We start from the raw sequence: 20,489 nt of genomic DNA on the forward strand, positions 1-20,489 counted from the left end.
CTGTGACACATAAGCAGGGACACAGCACAGTTATTAAACTTAGATAATTCATTCACTAGAGGCAGTGGGGCCTTTCGTTTTCCAAAAAGGGCAAAAATTATATTTGGCCTGCAGTCTTGCGCCAATTTATTTCCTGCCTGGGAAATCTAATCACTGGTAATACAGCATGCTGAGGGGTAGGGGTAAGCCTAGAGGACGTGGACGTGGACGTGGCCGAGGACGCGGAGGGCCAAGTGAGGGTGTGGGCACAGGCCAAGCTCCTGATCCAGGTGTGTCGCAGCTGTCTGCTGCGCGATTAGGAGAGAGGCACGTTTCTGGCGTCCCCACATTCATCGCCCAATTAATGGGTCCACGCGGGAGACGGTTATTAGAAAATGAGCAGTGTGAGCAGGTCCTGTCCTGGATGGCAGAAAGTGCTTCGAGCAACCTATCGTCTACCCGCAGTTCTGCGCCGTCCACTGCTGCCAATCCGAATCCTCTGTCTGCTGCTCCTCCTTCCTCCCAGCCTCCTCACTCCACTACAATGACACCTGCTCAGGAGCGGGAACACTCCCAGGAACTGTTCTCGGGCCCCTGCTTAGATTGGGCAGCAGCGGTTCCTCTCCCACCAGAGGAGTTTATCGTCACTGATGCCCAACCATTCGAAAGTTCCCGGGGTCGGGGGGAAGAGGCTGGGGACTTCCGCCAACTGTCTCAACAACTTTCTGTGGGTGAGGAGGACGATGACGATCAGACACAGTTGTCTTGCAGTGAGGTAGTAGTAAGGGCAGTACGTCCCAGGGAGCAGCGCACAGAGGATTCGGAGGAAGAGCAGCAGGACGATGAGGTGACTGACCCCACCTGGTGTGCAACGCTTACTCAGGAGGACAGGTCTTCAGAGGGGGAGTCAAGGGCATCAGCAGGGCAGGTTGCAAGAGGCAGTGCGGTGGCCAGGGCCAGGGGTAGAGGCAGGGCCAGACCGAATAATCCACCAAGTGTTTCCCAAAGCGCCCCCTCGCGCCATGCCACCCTGCGGAGGCCGAGGTGCTCTAAGGTCTGGCAGTTTTTCACAGAGACGCCTGACGACCGACGAACAGTGGTGTGCAACCTTTGTCGCGCAAAGCTCAGCCGGGGAGCCAACACCAACAGCCTCACCACCACCACCATGCGCAGACATATGATGGCCAAGCACCCCGCAAGGTGGGACAAAGGCCGTTCACCGCCTCCGGTTTGCACCCCTGCCTCTCCCCCTGTGCCCCAACCTGCCACTGAGATGCAACCCCCCTCTCAGGACACAGGCACTACCGCCTCATGGCCTGCACCCACACCCTCATCTCCGCTGTCCTCGGCCCCATCCAGCAGTGTAGTTCAGCGCACCGTTCAGCCGTCGCTTGCGCAAGTGTTCGAGCGCAAGCGCAAGTACGCCGCCACGCACCCGCACGCTCAAACGTTAACCGTCCGCATCGCAAAATTCATCAGCCTTGAGATGCTGCCGTATAGGGTTGTGGAAACGGAGTCCTTCAAAAGTATCATGGAGGCGGCGGCCCCGCGCTACTCAGTTCCCAGTCGCCACTACTTTTCCCGATGTGCCGTCCCAGCCCTGCACGACCACGTCTCCCGCAACATTGTGCGCGCCCTCACCAACGCGGTTACTGCCACGGTCCACTTAACTACAGACACGTGGACAAGCACAGGCGGGCAGGGCCACTACATCTCCCTGACGGCACATTGGGTGAATTTAGTGGAGGCTGGGACAGAGTCAGAGCCTGGGACCGCTCACGTCCTACCCACCCCCAGAATTGCGGGCCCCAGCTCGGTGCTGGTATCTGCGGAGGTGTATGCTTCCTCCACTAAAGCACCCTCCTCCTCCTCCTCCTCCTCTGTCTCACAATCAAGATGTGTTAGCAGCAGCATGTCGCCAGCAGTCGGTGTCGCGCGGTGTGGCAGCACAGCGGTGGGCAAGCGTCAGCAGGCCGTGCTGAAACTACTCAGCTTAGGCGATAAGAGGCACACGGCCCACGAACTGCTGCAGGGTCTGACACAGCAGACCGACCGCTGGCTTGCGCCGCTGAGCCTCCAACCGGGCATGGTCGTGTGTGACAACGGCCGTAACCTGGTGGCGGCTCTGCAGCTCGGCAGCCTCACGCACGTGCCATGCCTGGCCCACGTCTTTAATTTGGTGGTTCAGCGGTTTCTGAAAAGCTACCCACGCTTGTCAGACCTGCTCGTAAAGGCGCGCCGGCTCTGCGCACATTTCCGCAAGTCCCACACGGACGCTGCCACCCTGCGCACCCTGCAACATCACTTTAAGCTGCCAGTGCACCGACTGCTGTGCGACGTGCCCACACGGTGGAACTCTACGCTCCACATGTTGGCCAGGCTCTATGAACAGCGTAGAGCTATAGTCGAATACCAACTCCAACATGGGCGGCGCAGTGGGAGTCAGCCTCCTCAATTCCTTTCAGAAGAGTGGGCCTGGTTGGCAGACATCTGCCATGTCCTTGGTAATTTTGAGGAGTCTACCCAGGTGGTGAGCGGCGATGCTACAATCATTAGCGTCACCATTCCTCTGCTATGCATCTTGAGAAATTCCCTGCAAACCATAAAGGCAGCTGCTTTGCGCTCGGAAACGGGGGCGGGGGAAGACAGTATGCCGCTGGATAGTCAGGGCACCCTCCTGTCTATTTCTCAGCGCGTACAGGAGGAGGAGGAGGAGCATGAGGAGGATGAGGAGGAGGGGGAAGAGACAGCTTGGCCCGCTGCTGACGGTACACCGGCTGATTGCCTGTCATCCTTTCAGCGTGTATGGCCTGAGGAGGAGGAGGAGGAGGAGGATCCTGAAAGTGATCTTCCTAGTGAAGACAGCCATGTGTTGCGTACAGGTACCCTGGCACACATGGCTGACTTCATGTTAGGATGCCTTTCTCGTGACCCTCGCGTTGCACGCATTCTGGCCACTACGGATTACTGGGTGTACACACTGCTCGATCCACGGTATAAGGAGAACCTGCCCACTCTGATTCCCGAAGAGGAAAGGGGTTCGAGAGTGTTGCTATACCACAGGACCCTTGCGGACAAGCTGATGGTAAAATTCCCAGCCGACAGCGCTAGTGGCAGAAGGCGCAGTTCCGAGGGCCATGTTGCAGGGGATGTGCGTAGATCGAGCAGCATGTACATCCCAGGCAGTGCAACAGTCTTTAAGGGCCTGGCCAGCTTTATGGCTCCCCACCAAGACTGTGTCACCGCTCCCCAGTCACGGCTGAGTCGGCGGGAGCACTGCAAAAGGATGGTGAGGGAGTACGTAGCGGATCGCACGACCATCCTTGGTGACGCCTCTGCCCCCTACAACTACTGGGTGTCGAAGCTGGACACGTGGCCTGAACTAGCCCTGTATGCCCTTGAGGTGCTTGCTTGTCCTGCGGCTAGCGTGTTGTCGGAGAGGGTGTTTAGTGCGGCTGGGGGAATCATCACCGATAAGCGTAGCCGCTTGTCAACCGACAGTGCCGACAGGCTAACACTCATCAAGATGAACAAAGGCTGGATTTCGCCAGACTTCTGTTCTCCACCAGCGGACAGCAGCGATACGTAAGCAATACGTAGGCTGCACCCGCGGATGGAAGCTACGTTCTCTCTCACCATCCAAAACGGGGACATTTGTGCTTCATCAATCTGTGTCTAATATTCCTCCTCCTCCTCCTCCTGCTCCTCCTCCTGAAACCTCACGTAATCACGCTGAACGGGCAATTTTTCTTAGGGCCACAAGGCTCACTCAAATAATTTTTCAGAACAATTTTTATAAGTTTCAATTAGCTTAAAAGCGTTGGAACTTTAACTTGAACCAATTTTTCGTTACACTGGGCTGCCTCCAGGCCTAGTTACCACTTAAGCCACATTAACCAAAGCGATTCACCTGCCATCTTGGTTGGGCATGGCCAATTTTTACTGAGGTACATTAGTACTGTTGGTACACCAATTTTTTGGGGCCCTCACCTACAGTGTAATCATAGTAATTTCTATGTTCTTCGCCTGCACTCATGGTACAGAAAGGTGTGTGGGGTTGGCCTACAGTTTAGCTACATAAATGTCACTTGTGCCTTGGCTATACTAAGGCTACTGAAATGGAACGAAGACTGCGCTCCCGCTATACTGCTGCTTCAGAATTGTTACTGGGGCCTGTCTTGAGTGCTACTATTGCTTACATGGAACGGACACGTGGAGAGGACACGTAGTGCCTCAAAAACATCCCCCTCCTCCTCCAACAGGGAAAACATTGTTGGCAAATGCCTTTGCATTGGTTCGTCTGGCGGCAGTCCAAGAATTTCACCTTTACCGACACTACAAGAGAGCCCCCCCACCATCCCCCCGCCACGGCCCACTTAATCCTGGCCACATTCCGAAAACCAACAAAATACAACCGTGGTACTAGGTCCGCAGTCACCACCACATTACCACCAACGCGGTTACTGTTAAGGTGCATATAACCACGGACACGTGGAGAGGACACGTAGTGCCTCAAAAACATCCCCCTCCTCCTCCAACAGGGAAAACATTGTTGGCAAATGCCTTTGCATTGGTTCGTCTGGCGGCAGTCCAAGAATTTCACCTTTACCGACACTACAAGAGAGCCCCCCCACCATCCCCCCGCCACGGCCCACTTAATCCTGGCCACATTCCGAAAACCAACAAAATACAACCGTGGTACTAGGTCCGCAGTCACCACCACATTACCACCAACGCGGTTACTGTTAAGGTGCATATAACCACGGACACGTGGAGAGGACACGTAGTGCCTCAAAAACATCCCCCTCCTCCTCCAACAGGGAAAACATTGTTGGCAAATGCCTTTGCATTGGTTCGTCTGGCGGCAGTCCAAGAATTTCACCTTTACCGACACTACAAGAGAGCCCCCCCACCATCCCCCCGCCACGGCCCACTTAATCCTGGCCACATTCCGAAAACCAACAAAATACAACCGTGGTACTAGGTCCGCAGTCACCACCACATTACCACCAACGCGGTTACTGTTAAGGTGCATATAACCACGGACACGTGGAGAGGACACGTAGTGCCTCAAAAACATCCCCCTCCTCCTCCAACAGGGAAAACATTGTTGGCAAATGCCTTTGCATTGGTTCGTCTGGCGGCAGTCCAAGAATTTCACCTTTACCGACACTACAAGAGAGCCCCCCCACCATCCCCCCGCCACGGCCCACTTAATCCTGGCCACATTCCGAAAACCAACAAAATACAACCGTGGTACTAGGTCCGCAGTCACCACCACATTACCACCAACGCGGTTACTGTTAAGGTGCATATAACCACGGACACGTGGAGAGGACACGTAGTGCCTCAAAAACATCCCCCTCCTCCTCCAACAGGGAAAACATTGTTGGCAAATGCCTTTGCATTGGTTCGTCTGGCGGCAGTCCAAGAATTTCACCTTTACCGACACTACAAGAGAGCCCCCCCACCATCCCCCCGCCACGGCCCACTTAATCCTGGCCACATTCCGAAAACCAACAAAATACAACCGTGGTACTAGGTCCGCAGTCACCACCACATTACCACCAACGCGGTTACTGTTAAGGTGCATATAACCAGTCTGACTGGGGCATGCAGACACCTTGACAGAATGAATAGTGTGTGGCACATAGGTTCCCCATTGCTATGCCCACGTGTGCAGCTCCTGATGGCGGTGGCACAGGATTGTATTTCTCATTGCTTCTGTACAGCATTGTGGGCTATCGCCCCGCCCCTATTAAAGAGGGTCGCTACCTAGCCGTGCCAACCCTGTGCAGTGTGTGCCTGCGGTCCCTCGTCGTGGCAGACGCACTTCTAAATAGACATGAGGGTGGTGTGGCATGAGGGCAGCTGAAGGCTGCGCAGGGACAGTTTGCTGTGCGCTGTGGGGGGGAGGGGGTGCGGTTGGGCAGCATATAACTCAGGAGAAGTGGCAGTGGAGTGTCATGCAGGCAGTGATTGTGCTTTGTTGGAGGTAGTGTGGTGCTTAGCAAAGGTATGCCATGCTAATGAGCGCTTTTCAGAAGTAAAAGTTGTTGGGAGGGGGGGGGGCCCACTCTTGCCGGTATTGTGGCTTAATAGTGGGACCTGTGAACTTAGGATGCAGCCCAACATGTAGCCCCTCGCCTGCCCTATCCGTCACTGTGTCATTCCCATCACTTTCCTGAATTGCCCAGATTTTCACACATGAAAACCTTAGCGAGCATCGGCGAAATACAAAAATGTTCTGGTCGCCCATTGACTTCAATGGGGTTCGTTGTTCGAAACGAACCCTCGAGCATCACGGGAAGTTCGTTACGAATAACGAACACCCGAACATTTTGGTGTTCGCTCATCTCTAATAATAATATATTTAATCAAATGTCATATGAGTCTAGCCTAGTATTCCAAAGTGATAAAGATAAAAGAGAACCAAATCCGGTATGATCTTCTCGGCTTATACTATACATGGGGATCATTCTGTATATGTATATAGATATATGTTTTATATATATATATATATATATATATATATATATATATATATATAAAATTATTTTTTTTTCTTTTTTTTAATCTGAAAAAGATTATGTTCTGCTCTCCTAGATAGAGTTAATTGTGGAAATGAGAGAGAACCCTTCACAGTGAGGTATAATTCGGTAGCACCTATGAGGTAATAACAAACAGGAATTGTAACCAAAATACACTTATGCTTTTTTATGGTTATTTTTGTTTTTTAATGCCAATAAGAGGCTGTGACATACCGGAGATGCATTCAGCTGTATCTTTTTTCGAATATATATTTTAGTTTCCTATATCATGATTTTATATCACTCCCATTAAACACCTCAATAGAAATATGAAGGGGTCAACGATGAGCGTTGAAAACGTAACATCATACACGTTCACTTACGTTCCTAGCAAAGGGAACAATTAACCCCATAGCATGTCCAACTATCTTAAGTGCTGTTTTTGAAAAAGCTGGTATAAATTAAATGTATTCCCATGTAAACCATACCTATACAAGTTAAAATGCTAATTTGTGATGCCTCCATCTGCTGTGTTCTCTTTCTCTAACAGTAACACAGGAACGTAAGCTCATTAATGCTCCAATTCATTGCATATGCAAGGGGACTGTTGATCAAAAAATAATAATTTACAGCAAAAAAGGTGAAAAGATCAATTTGATATATTATTGTATTTTATTTTGCTTGAATAAGAAAATATATTGTAAATATTGACATGTTATGCTCATTAGAGGACTGATTTTTTTTCTTTCTGTTTTACAAAACATTTCTACAGACTTTATTGACATTACTGTAGTATTTTATCACGATTGGACTATCCCAAATATGGTGAGAACTATTATTTTTAAGAAAGCATTGTTTTTTGTTCACATAAACAGCTAATCAGCAAATTCTGCACATATGTTCCTTGCCAGAAGGAAATGGCTTCAGTGTTTTTTCATTCACGGCGACATATTCAAATGTCAGCAATTGTCAGTGTTGAAAATCTGCTCCTGTAACATAATTTGCTTTTGTGAAATGTGCTTTTCCCATGGTTGAGCATCCTGACTGAAGTTTACATCTGATAAGGACTGCTTTAAAAAGTTTTATTTACAGGAGCAGATGAAAACTTTAAAAAAAACTTAGTTCCCTTTATTTCTCTCTGTAATAGAGGTTTTTATAAATGTAAGTGAAGTAAACTTACTAAATAACATCTTCATTTATTCTTTCTCAGTAAAAAAAAGGGAAGCTATATGACTACAGGTGAATACTGTATATGTTTGCCTTAATGTATTGGTACATGACAATTTTTGAGATAATTATATAGCATGGTGTGTCTCATGTACCACATGTTGTGCTATACTTGTATCTATTTACATCCTTACAGCCCTGCAGGTTAGGTTAACTCATTTAAGTGTCCATTGACATACCTGATGCATCTATGAAAATTCAAACCATTTCTTGGCTTAAAGGGGTTGTCTCGCGGCAGCAAGTGGGGTTATACACTTCTGTATGGCCATATTAATGCACTTTGTAATGTACATCGTGCATTAAATATGAGCCATACAGAAGTTATTCACTTACCTGCTCCGTTGCTGGCGTCCTCGTCTCCATGGTGTCGTCTAATTCTGATGTCTTCTGGCGTTTTTAGACGCGCTTGCGCAGTCCGTGCTTCTGCCTGGTGAATGGGGCCGCTCGTGCCGGAGAGCTGGTCACCGCGTCGTCATTGTAGCTCCGCCCCATCACGTGTGCCGATTCCAGCGAATCAGGAGGCTGGAATCAGCAATGGACCGCACAGAGTCCATGGTGCACCATGGGAGAAGACCCGCGGTGCACCATGGGAGAAAACCGCAGTGCATCCCTGGGAAAGGACCGGCGGCCATCTTAGGGAGAAGATTTTTAAAACTTCATATTTCGTCAGATCGGTGAGTAGCAAGCGGTTTAAAAACCGCTTTAAATTGCTATTTTATGCCAGGGGGGTGACAGGGGGAATGGGCTGATGTAAAATGTTGATCTTTGCCGTGAGACAACCCCTTTAAGTTCCTTTCAGGGAAATGCAAATCCCTTGACTAATAAAATGGTACCTGTTTATGTCTCTGATGTGTTGTCTGTATCATGATGTCTGGGAATTTAAAAGTATATTTATACAGGCTTAAAAGAGATGTATTCTTTTTTCTCATATTTTCAGAGTGAGCAAACCTTGGTATAAATGCCTCCAGAAGTCTTGGAGCTGTGGAACTTTTTCTTTGGAAGACATCTACTTAGGCCCAGCTATAAAGTGTATGATCACCTTTACAATAAGTTATTATTGTTACACTGCAGGAAAATAGCTGCAGGAAGTTCAGAGATAGCTCAGTAAACTGTGTCTGAGGTTGCCCTTCTGTCATGTAAGTAGACACCAAGATTATAAATGCCACATAGTACAGTAGGTGGAAAGTTTGTAGTGGGATCCAGGAGCTGAGGCTTGGCCAATATGGCTAGTCCTGTTATCCACTACAAGGAGAGTGGAGAAATAAAACAGCAGGGAGGAAAACAGAGTGACATCAGTAGGAGAAGAGGAAGTGATTTCCGGTGGAGCTGAAGATCACTGTGTGACAAGAGGGAGGAGAGTAATAAAAAAAAGTGAGCCAGAAAGCAGAAGTCAACAAAGAGACAGAGTGGCTAAAGCAGAGCAGCTGATGAGCTCAAGAAGTGAAGGAATACTGCATAGGTGAGTAACTATGTATCAGCTGAGTGCCAGCCCTGTTAAATCTCCTTGAAATGAGTAGTGGAGACTAGGGAACCTTCTTTAGTAGGTCCACGAATTTCCTAGCAGCGTCTATTTATAGATCAAACACCAGTATGGAAGGCAGTAAGAGGCACTGCATAGGAACCTGTACCAGGACTGCTTCCAGGTTTAACCCACTCTTGGTCCTTTTTTTAGTGAGTAGTCATATCCCATACCATATATGGCCTACCTTCCACAAAGTCAGCAACTGAGCCCTCTTTCCTTGCTGACTATGCAATGTATGAGACACTTATATGTTACAAAGTATGAGTTTCCCCATTGCAGCCATTTTTCTTTTTTTTCTCATTAGCTTTTCTACAGACAAGAATTTATAATAACAGAGAAACGCAGATCCAGATAGTGTAAGCATTCTGATACAGCAAAAGTAAAAGAAAAGGGAGAAGTACATTTTCATAAAAAAGTAGAACTAAACATTAAAATTTTAACATAAAAGAAAATAGACATAACTAAAACCATTGCAAAGGCAAAGTTATATCGGAAAGTGCTGGAGCCAAGGATTTCACATTGAATAAGATTTGTATAACATGTTATTAAGGGGGTTAAAAATCTTTCTGTGTTCAGAGATCATATTTATTAGTGCACTTATAGAAGGAGACATGGGAGATGTCCAATTTGTGGCTATTAGACGCTTAGCAGATAATATAATGTGACATATCAATTTTCTATAGGGAGGGGAGATTGAATCAGCATCAGATAAATAATAAGGTAATTCTCGTATTCATGGATGCAGGTTCCCCAGTAATCTTTCCAATGAGTAAGAACACGTCTCTCCAAAAGGTGGACAGAATGGGGCATTTCCAGAAAATATGATAGCTAGAACCAACATGTCCACAATTCCCCCAAGAATTAATCTCCAGAGCTCGGAAAACATTTGTCTAATTTTATAGAGGTGAAGGACCATTTAGTCAGCTGATTAAGATGAACTTCTAAAATGGAGGCACAGAGTGCAGATTGGTTAACCCAAATGAACGACTGTAACCATTGGTCGAGAGGGAGTTTATTATCCAGGTCTCTCTCCCAATTGGAGTCTTCCAGATCCCCTGCAAAAATGTAATTAAACATTTGTACATCAGATTTAAAGGATGATTGAACAATGAATCAGGATTTCATATATAGGAGACGATTTAATAAAATAAGAAATTTGAGTATATTTAAAGAGGTCGTTATTTGGTATTCTGAGCCCCTCTAATAGAGCCATTATGTTTTAAGTTCACCATTAGTTATGAGGTCTGTAAGATGAATAACATCTTTTATAGACCAAGTCAGGTATAAAATATTCAAGAGTCTCTATTGGGATTTTAGCTAATATTTTTCTGAGGAGACCTTACTTCTTTTTTGGAAGCAGAAAAACCAACATTGAGGTGAAGCCTGCATGGGAGGGGACATAAATTAGGTGTGTAAGTGTAAAGTTCAATTGGGGTATATAGAAGTTAAAGTGGAGGCAATTAAAAGTGATCCCAAGGACTTGGATCTGTTAAGGTGCATTCTATGGTAGGCCAACCGCAATTTGAAGAGTAAGTAAACCAGGTTTGGTTGAAAATAATTGAGTTATAATACGCCCATATATTGGGCATACCTAAACCTCCTTGCTTACAATGGAAAAATGGGATAGAAGAAGTGACTCTAGGTTTCCCAAGCTTCCATACAAAATCTGATGATTGTCTTTGGAATTTGGCTATGGTGGAGTAGGGAATAAGAATAGGCAACGCACAAAAACAGTACAAAATGTTTTGTAAAACCATCATCTTGTAGAAAATCAACCAAAATTTCTGGTTAGGGTGCCTTCACATGAGCATGTTTATACGCGCACAAAAACACGCGTCTATTGCAACCACTGCATTTCCTATGGTGTGTTCACATGTCCGTGTTTTACAGGCGTGTGCCGGTAAAGGTAGGACATGTGTGCACCACAGGGAATGCGCACATTGCATTCCATGGAGCTGTGGCTGCTGCTGGCAGCTCCATGGAAGGCAACGGTCTGCCGGCACCCCTGAAGCGATTTTCAGGGAGTAGCTATAAGCTCTTCCCTGAAAATCATCCCTTTTAGTGTAAGGAAAAAAAAAAAAAAATATATATATATATATATATATATATATATACTTACTTGTCCGTCGCTGCCGTGTCCCCCTGTGGTTTTATTGAAGGCAATGCACGGACCTTCACACGCGTGTTTTTGCGCGTACAGGGGTGCGCACCTATGCACGCACCTGTATACGCACACACTCGTGTGAAGCCATTCTTAGAGAAAGAGTCTAGTTCCAGCTGAAGGTCAGAAAGCAATGGAAGAAAATTTATTGAAGCAAGATCAGGAGGCGTAAAACAGGAGTTTCACCGCAAGATAAGGAATACTGCTGTGCTGCTACTGGAAAGTAACTTCCCCTTTAATGGATTCCCTCATTAACATTAATCCCTAGAATTTGTGATTTGCTTACGTACAAGTTATAGAATGACACTTGAAAAAAGTGGAGCAAAGTTTTGTATGCAGCTCTTAAGATGGCAATGGATCAGAAAGTGTCAGTACTATATCATGAGCAAACAATCCAATTTTGTGTTGTCTTAGACCTACCGGAATACCTTTGATGTCAAGGCTTTATCTAATACGTTCAGCAAGTGGTTCAATCACCATGGTAAAGAGAAACAGGGATAAGGGGCAGCCTTGACATGTTCCATTAGTGATTTGAAATGAGTTGGAGAGAACCCCATCCTCAAGGACCCTAGCAGAGGAAGAACTGTACAAAGCTCGTTTTGCCTTTAAAATGTTACCCTGAAATTCAAACCTATGTAGAGTTGCAAAGTAATACCCCAGTGCAGTCTGTCAAAAGCCTTCTCTGCATCCAAAGCCAATAGCAAAGAAGGCTCTTGAGAGGCCCCAGCCTTAGCAATAACATCCAGTATCCTCCTACTTTCAGCAAGATGCTATCTTTTTTTTGTGAAACCAACCTGATCATTATGGTTAATATTGGGAAGAACTGTAAGAAGTCTTCGGGCTAATAATTTGGAGTAAATCTTGGTGTTGCAATTGAGTAAGTAAAATGGCCTAAACTTAGTTGGTGTGTTTGGGGCCCTTCCCTGATTTAGGAATAGTAACTATAGTATCCGGGAGCACCTTCTCTGGCAAACGGCTAAAAACTTGCTTTGTTAAAAGCTGTGATCAAGTGGAAGGGTATTTGTTAACAAACCTGTCTGCACTAGGAGATTTTTGTGATTTAAGAGAATGAATTATTACAAATCCATCAGATGGAATAATAGGAGTATGCAGAGGCTCATTTTTTGGAGTAAGTTAAGTGGGTGGGTTGGGGAGTAGTCACATTCTCTTTTAGGTGGTGGGGATTAGAACAGAAGCGTGGGGATTTTTTGTGCATACGCAGGCACAAAAAAAGGGTTGTATTTGCACCATTGCATTCCCTATGGTGTGTGCACATGTCCATACTTTGCAGGTGCGTGCCTACAAAGATAGGACATGCGTGCACCATTGGGAATGAATACATTGTCTTCAATGGAGCAGCGGCTGCTGCCGGCGGCTCCATTGAAAACAATGCTCTGCCGGCATCCCTGCATTCTTTTTCAGGGAAGTGCTTTACATATAAGCCCTTCCCTGAAAAAGAAACATTTTAGTGTAAAAAAAGAAAAGTAAAAAAAAACTTACCTCTCCACCGCTGCCATATCCCGCGGGGATGCAGAACACATTTGGCCTTACATACTATGTTAGTATGTTACTATTATTTTCTGTCATGGAAAACCCATTTTTTAAAATTATGTCAGACAACCCCTTTAAGACCCACTTACACGTTAGTATTTTGCAGCAGTTTTTCTAAGCCCAAACCAGGAGTGCGTCTATCTGGAAGAGGTGCAAATCTTTCCTTTTTACTATCTCTCTGCAGGTTCCAGTCATGGTTTGGGGGTCATAAGTAGTGAACTGAATACAGCCCTGTAAATGAGGCTTCATTATGTATCCCCATTAAAAAGGGGAGGGCTTGACTCAAGGGAGGGTTCTACCACCTTTGGAACTTAGCAGACCTCCACCTTTTACATCCTTCTAGATATTAGCAGCAACAAGACATGGATGAAAGTCTTCTTTCAGCTATATAAAAGTTTTAATTTCTTAATATTTTCAAAAAGCTTATTATGCAGCTTTTATTACTAAAGGTCAGAGCTTGGTTCTCTTTGTATAGAGCTTTGATACCCTCTCTGCCTGCACCATTAACTAGGAAAAAAATTACTGGAGCACCTCTATTGCCATAGGGAGTTGGATGCAAGCAGCTGCTGGACTCCTCTCCATATTTCTTTTACATATGTAAGAATAAAGGCCCATTTAGAGGGTTATATTTTTGGGTCATGTGTTGTTTGTGTCTTTCACAGACAGAACGCAAACCAATAATAGCCAATGAAGCTATTTATATGAGCAGTTTTTTACCTGGACCCCATGGCACTTTCAAGGACAAAAATAGCACATGCAACAATGGGACTCTGCGAATATTAAAAAGCACACAAGCAGTGTTTTTGTGCTCTCCCAAATTTTTTGTGCCTGATTTTTATGAGTACAACATGGACATTACCGTGTGAATAAGCTCCAAGTGTGTACTAGAGCAAGATCAAGTATAACATGCAGAAGAACAACTTGTTTTCTTTTTAATGTCATTAGAACTTGTTTAGCTTTACAACAGTCTGAACATTCCTCTTCTTATATTAAGGCCCATTTACACGCAAAGACAATCTTTCAAACAATTGAAAGATTGACAGTTTTAGCGATCGTTTTGCATAAAGTTTTAGTGGACACTAATGTCCATTAGCACTTTATCAGCTTCATTTGCTTGTAAAAGGGCTTCCAGGAGCTGATTGCAGAGCACAGCATGTGATCTGAGCTCTGCAAACAGCTCTTTTGTATTCCCACGGGCTGTCGACAGAATACAATCTAATCTCGGACTCCCGTGGAGAACACAGCATACGGTTCCTGTTATCTCTCTCCGGCTGAACTATGGATTTTAAGATCACCATAAAATCATTGTTTAGTTGAAAAGTAAACGATTGTAGCGTTTACACACAATTATTAACGCTCATATGCCATCATTTGAATGAATTTTGAGCGAATCGTTGCGTGTAAATGGGCTTTAAGTTGCTATAGAAAAGAATCAAAATTTCTGAATAATAAAATATAAGAATACAGCCCTGTAAACAGTCCGTTATTGAAAGATGATGAGCCACATTTCTTAATTGTCCAGGATTATATAATAAAAGTGGTTCAGTTCCTTATAATTGAGTATTCTTTTAAGTGCAAATTGTTCACATCCATATATGTGCCTTGTCATAAGGGCTCAGTCAGATGGGCGTTTTATGTACGCATGTTACTTGCATTTGCGATCCGTATCTATTAAGAACCAATGCTTTTCAATGGCAGCTGTCTTATGCTCGATATTTACCAGCGCACAAAAATGCGCAGCGGTAAATATAGGGCAGCGGACTTTAGATGGGAAGCCCCAGGATGCTGTCACATCCAGGGGTTTCACCCGGCGCTCAATTAGGCCGGCGGCAGCAGCGCCGGCCCCATTGAGAACATACAGTGAAGATCGCGATTCTCTGGCACAGCTGTGGCACAAAAGTGCGATGTTCTACCATTGAATTCAATGGAGCCGGCACTACAGCCAGCTCCATTAAAAGCAATGGACTGCGGGCAAGCCTTGCAGTGATTTTCGGGCAAGTGCTTTAAATATAGGCCCTTACCTGAAAATCATCCCTAAAATATGTAAAAAATGAAAAAAAATATATACTCACCTCTCCTCAGCTGCCGGGGCTCAGGCACGTCCAGCCAGGTCTTCTCCCTGCACTGCTCTGAAGTGCTTTCAGCAAGCAGGGATTTAAAATCCCTGCCTACTGAAAGGGCTGCCTCTGATTTGCTGGGCACTGTGACCAATCAGAGGCAGAACTCAGCTATTGAATGACAGCTGAGAGCTGCCTCTGATTGGTCACAATGTTCAACCAATCAGAGGCAGCACTTTCAGCAGGCAGGGATTTTGAATCGCAGCCAGCTGAAAGCAGTCCAGAGCAGTGCAGGGAGAAGACCCGGCTGGATGCGACTGAGCCCTGGCAGCTGCGGAGAGGTGAGTATATATTATTTTTATTTTTTACACATTTTAGGAATAATTTTCCAGGAAGGGCCTATATTTAAAGCCCTTCCCCGAAAATCATTGCAGGGCTTGCCGGCAGCCCATTGCTTTCAATGGAGCTGGCTCCATTGAATTCAATGGGATAGCATTGGAGTCATCTGCCATAGCTGTCGCAAAAGAGCGTGATCTTCTCTGTATGTCAATCGGGCCACCACTTCTGCCGCCAGCCCCATTGACCAAAGGTGAAACCCCCTGGATGTGACAGCATCTCCCTTCCCTTGGTGGACGCCTTCTTGAGGTTTATGGCCCTGTTGGCTCTCCTCCCGAGGAAACCAGCCTGTATAACTGTATTATAGTGAAGCATATGCAGGCAGCGGTGGGACAGCCAACACCTACAGGATTTTGTCTCTTACTCTTTCGCAGGGGGATCATATGATTACATTTACTCTCTCTGTCCAAAGTTTCTCTGTTGCTTTTCTGGGGGCAGGCCTAATGCAAAGTTGGGTATTATGGGATCTAAACCTGTTCTAAGTTCGGGCTAAGGAGTTTTCGTTATGGTTCATATATATAAGCAGGTTCATATATATGGTTCACATATATAACATATATATATATGTTTTGTTCTATTGCATTTTTCTTTGGTGCGACTCTTCCTTCGGTGCTATGCAGGTGTCCTGCAGAAATAATGTCCAACTCTAATGCAATAGCTAGTATGCATCAAAGATTGCTCTCCTGGAATGTTAGTGGCTTGAATTCCAAATTTAAGAGAGCCTTGGATTTCAACTTCCTCAAGAGTCACTCGCCCAATATAATACTATTTCAGGAGACACACTTGCAGGGCTCCAAAGTACTGGCGCTTAAGTGGGCCAACATAGGCTCAGCGTACAATACTACTTTTTCCAAGTATGCCAGAGAAGTCATTATGCTGGTAGCTAAGTCGGCCCAGTTTATATTCCGATAGATCCATATTGATCCTGGGGGATGTTTTCTGATCCCTCAGGGCATCTTTCATGGCTGGCTTTTCACGGTAATCAATGTTCATTCGTCCCCCTCTGCTGATGTCAAAATTTTTCATGACGTGACGGCTTGGATGGTTTTGCTTGAGTCTGTCCCAATAATATTTATGGGGGGCTTCAATTTTATTTTAGACCCAGTGCAAGACCATTTCCCTCCAAATGCTTCAGTATCGACCAGGCTGGCTACATAGGCTGACTACTACTTGCTGCAGAAGATATGGCACCTCAGACACCCGCATGACACCGCCTACTCATGTCAGTCCCTAATATATAATGCTTTTTCCAGTATTGACCTGTGTTTTGTTCCCCAGACTGTCTCCCCATGGTGTGGGATGTATCCTATCTGCCCAGGGGCATATTAGACCACTCCCACTCCAATTGGTCCTTGACCTTGGAATGGAGGGCTCTCGTCCTTTGTGGAGACTTAGTCCACTATGGCTGGCACAGGTAGAGATACATGAATATGTTGAATAAGAAGCGGGGATGTACTGGGAGGTCAATGAGGGAATTGCCTCGGAGCTGACTGTATGAGATGCCTTTAAGGCTTTCACAAGAGGATCTTTCACATCTGCCATTGCTAAATGTAGAAGGTCCCTGCAGGATACCCGGTTTGACCTGGAGCGCCACCTTGTTACAGTGGAAACCAGTCACAAAATGGATCCTTTCCCAGAAGCTTACCTGGACTATAACAATCTACAACAGGAATACAAATTACTACCTACCGAGGATATAAAAAAGACATTTCTTTATTCCCATCATATGGGCTTTGACCAGGAGGATAAGAATGGTCATCTGCTTGCCTATTTGACCAGAGAGCACCAGTTGTTACCACCAATCACAGTGGTGCGTGATGCTTCAGGTTTCCTGATAAATGACCCAAAAGTAGTCAATCAAATGTTTGCCCATTTCTATAGGAACCTATACACATCCAAACATAGCTGCTCTGATGCACAACTAACTGTCTACCTTGATAATATCCCCTTCCCTATGTTGAGCCAGAGTAGTGTGAGCTTTCTAGATGGGGGGCTTGAGTATAGATGAAGTAACAGATGCTATCAAGTCATTTTCCAACAGGAAATCCCCAGTGGTGGATGGGCTTCCTAGGGATTGGTATAAAGAAATGCGGATCTCCTAGCTCCCCAGCTTCTAATGTTATATAATTCTATCCTGTGAGATGGTGCCCTGCCGGAAACAATGCACTAGGCCATAATTGTCATAATCCCTAAAACATGAGTCTAAGACGTCTTTTTGGCCATAAGACATATGAGCATCTGTGGGAATCACAACTTGGTATTTATAGACCAGGCAAAGGCCTTCGACTCTGTAGAGTGGAAGTACTTATGGGCAATGATGCAAAGGTTTGGATTTAGGCCAACTTTTTTTTTTAAGTAAAGATCCTATAGGACTCTCCAGTGGCCAGTATAAAAAATAATTTCCATGTTTCTGCCCAGTTTCCTGTGGGTAGGGGCATACAACAAGGCTGTCCCATTCCCTGCCCTATTTTCCCTCGCTATAGAGCCCCTTGCCATCCAGGTCCAGACCTCACTGGTAATAAAAGGATTCAAACTGCACAATTATGAAGAACGCATAGCACTATATGCTGATGACACCCTCCTCTTTCTCCAGGACCCAGAGTCTTCTCTTGATTCTGCGCTCACCTTTTTAGACACATTTGGCCTATATTCTGGGATTGGGGTCAACTGGGACAAAACCCACTTAATCGAAATAGACTCTGCTGCAGCTGAGCTCCCTTTGCCCGCCCCATTAAACTCGACATCTCAGACAACTTATCTGTGTATAAGGGTGTCAGTGAAGGTCTCTACCTTCTATGACCTTAATTTAGCCCCTCTCCTGAACTGGGCTAAAGAAATGGCGACGCACTGGGCCTCTCCCCTGCTAACTCTAGTTGGCAGAATCAATTTGTTAAAAATAAAGCTGCTGCAAAAAGTTTTGTATGTCCTGCATAATTCCCCTGTTTTGGTTCCAAACAGATTCTTTACCATACTTTGGGGGATTGTATTACATATGTTGTGGAGAGGCCCTACCCTAGGATTAATCTGGAGATCTTGTGCCTCCGGTGAGATGGGAAGGCTTAGCCTTACCTCACTTTTATTTTTATTGTTATCATCTGGCCAGCCAGCTAGTGTATTCTGGGTAGTGCCTTTCCTCATCAGATTACAACCTGGTTGTGAGCCTGGAGCTAAGGGTGGTGGGCCCCGCCCAGGACCTGAAGGGTCTGACTTGGATATGGTAATAGATCATAGAATGAACATGAGTCAACAATGTGATGCAGCAGCCAAAAAGGCAAACACAATTCTGGGTTGTATTAACAGAAGCATAGAGTCTAAATCACTGGGCACCCCACTTTAAAAAAGACATAGACAAACTGGAGCAAGTTCAGAGAAGAGTTACCAAGATGGTGAGCGGTCTGCAAATCATGTGCTATGAGGAACGGTTAAAGGATCTCGGAATGTTTAACTTGCAAAAAAGAAGGCTGAGAGGAGACTTAATAGCGGTCTAAAAATATCTGAAGGGTTGTTACTCTGCAGAGGGATCAGCCCTATTCTCATTTGCACAAGGAAAGACTAGAAGCAATGGGATGAAACTGAAAGGGAGGAGACACACATTAGATATTAGAAAAAACTTTCTGACAGTGAGGATGATCAATGAATTGAACAGGTTACCATGGGAGGTGGTGAGTTCTCCTTTAATGGAAGTGTTCGAACAAAGGATGGACAAATATCTGTCTAGGATGATTTAGTGAATCCTGTACTGAGCAGGGGGTTGGACCAGATTACCCTGGAGGTCCCTTCCAACTCTACCATTCTATGATTTTAGTTCACCACCTGGATCCATGCACTTCTGGTCGACCTACCCGGGTGTCTCCAATTTTATAAAATTGCTTTTTTTTGCATAGAAAAACAGTAGCTTATATAGTGTGTCGGTTGCCGCGGCCACTGGTGAATCTCCAACCACCCCAAAGAGGCACACATCAGGGTGCATGTTCCTTGGGGCCCACAGGTGAGATTCCATAAATATGAGAACATCCCTCCAATAATCTAATAGGACACCGCAGTCGCAGAACATATGCATAATGGTCCCATCAGCAGTTGAGCATCATGGACAGGTCGCCGAGGGGAGCAAACCCATAAAATGTAGTCTGGAGGGGGTGTAGTATATATGGTGCAGGAACGTGACCTGAATAAGCCTTTCCCTAGCACTAATCAAAGGAGGACCTGAGCTCATTAGTATGTCTCCATTTTCTCACATCAACAAATCAGGAATATCAGTGTACCACTTCTGGGTGTCCCTCTCTCTCATGGGACAAGACATTGCATTAAGTGGCCATAGAAACTGGACAGTGGTTTTACTAGGTTACTCAACTGAGTCAAGCCTTCCAAACAAGTCAGGGATAGCGGTATGGAGAGACCCTGAAACTGAACCCTGATGACATGTCATAGCCGGAAATATCTGAAATAAGAAGGCTTAGGCATGTCATGGATTATCTGCAGCTGTAGGAAAGTGCAGAAGGTGCCCACACTGACTATGTCAGATAGGACGTTAACACCATGAGCTTTCCCAAACACTGACTCTGTAAAGCGCTGTAGGTGCGACAGGTGTGGATTATTCCATAAGGGAGTATGCAGGGACCACATAATCTCATCTGTAGGGGTCAGCTACTAGGCCCTGTGCCATATCTTGATTGTTACCAGCATAGGAACCGGTAAGGAAACCATTGGAGAGGGGGGGGGGCATGACCCCTCAGGGATTGTTAATGGTTGCTTTGAGAATCTCATTTCGCAATATTTCCCTACCTTCTTGGACATTGCTGTCCTTAAGAACATCCAGCCATTGGATTCTTCCTACCCTCTTTCTGAGTTCATTAAAATTTGCCTTTTTGAAATCCAACCTTGAGGTCTGCGTTTTTTCAGGTCTTCCTCCCCTTTTTATCCAAAAATTCAAGGATAGCATGATCACTGCCTCCTAAGGACCCAACCACCCTTACTGCCTCAACCATTTCCTCTCTGTTTGTAAGAATTAGGTCCAAGATAGCAGATCCCCTTTGTTTTCTCTTTGACCTTTTGGAAGATAAAGTTGT

This window comes from Eleutherodactylus coqui, chromosome 12, assembly GCF_035609145.1.
Source record: "Eleutherodactylus coqui strain aEleCoq1 chromosome 12, aEleCoq1.hap1, whole genome shotgun sequence".
Classification (NCBI taxonomy): domain Eukaryota; kingdom Metazoa; phylum Chordata; class Amphibia; order Anura; family Eleutherodactylidae; genus Eleutherodactylus; species Eleutherodactylus coqui.